Source organism: Myotis davidii, unplaced genomic scaffold (genome assembly GCF_000327345.1).
Source record: "Myotis davidii unplaced genomic scaffold, ASM32734v1 scaffold174, whole genome shotgun sequence".
Lineage (NCBI taxonomy): Eukaryota > Metazoa > Chordata > Mammalia > Chiroptera > Vespertilionidae > Myotis > Myotis davidii.
In genome coordinates, this window is record NW_006289087.1 from 1,291,859 (window position 1) to 1,292,894 (window position 1,036).

The following is a 1,036-nucleotide window of genomic DNA, read 5'->3' on the forward strand; positions in this document are numbered from 1 at the left end:
CCACTGGGCCGCTGGGTCACAACCCTGACGGCCTGGGGCCTCGGTTCCGCCGTCCGAGGGCCGCCTCCCCGAGGGGACCGGGCGTTTTCCCTGATTTGGCTTCTCGGGTTTCCGGGAGCTGGGATGGAAGCATGAGCCCGCTCTCTCCCAGCGGACCCCATCCTGGCATTTATTTATTGCTATTATTATTATTATTATTATTATTACTGTTACTATTATTGTTGTTGTTTTCTGTTTTACCGCCGCGTTTCTTTCTCTGCTTCTCTGGCGCGGCACGTCACACCCCACCGATCTGCGCCCCCTTCCCGCGGGCGAAGGCGGCTCTCCGTCGAGGGCTGCACACCCTCCCCGGTCCTGCGGGGGGACCGCGCGCTCCGGCAGGATCTGAGCACCTGGCACTCCCGGTGTGGCCGACAGGAGGGCGTGTTCCGCCCGCACGTCCCCTCCGGCGGGTCACACTCCCAGGAGAAAGGATGCTCGCCATGTCCTAGGAACTTGCAGAAGGTTAAAGTGTTACCCCGTAAAGCAGTGAGCCAAGAGCGAATCCTCAGCGTTAGGTTTAAAAGTGCTCACCCCCCAACCCCCGTGCACCTCGCAGAATTGTAAAATGTCTCGTCTTAGAGCAGCGGTTCTCAACCTGTGGGTCGCGACCCCTTTGGCGGTCGAACGGCCCTTTCACAGGGGTCGCGCAAGACCATCCTGCCTATCAGATATTTACATGACGGTTCATCACAGTAGCAACATGACAGTGATAAAATAGCAACGAAAATAATGTTATGGTTGGGTCACAACATGAGGAACTGTATTTAAAGGGCCAGAAGGTTGAGAACCACTGTTGGAGCAAGATCGCGGTGTGTGGGGTTGTGTGTGTGTGTGTGTGTTTTAATTGGGTGATTCACTGAGTCAGATGGTGGTGATACCAGTCACATGAGCCTGTCAGTGGGAAAAAGTGATGAGAAGCCCGTTAGTTCGATCTCTTCGAGATAGTGGGACCTCGTGGGCGGCCTGGGCGAGGAGAGACCTCAGCCCAGGAAAC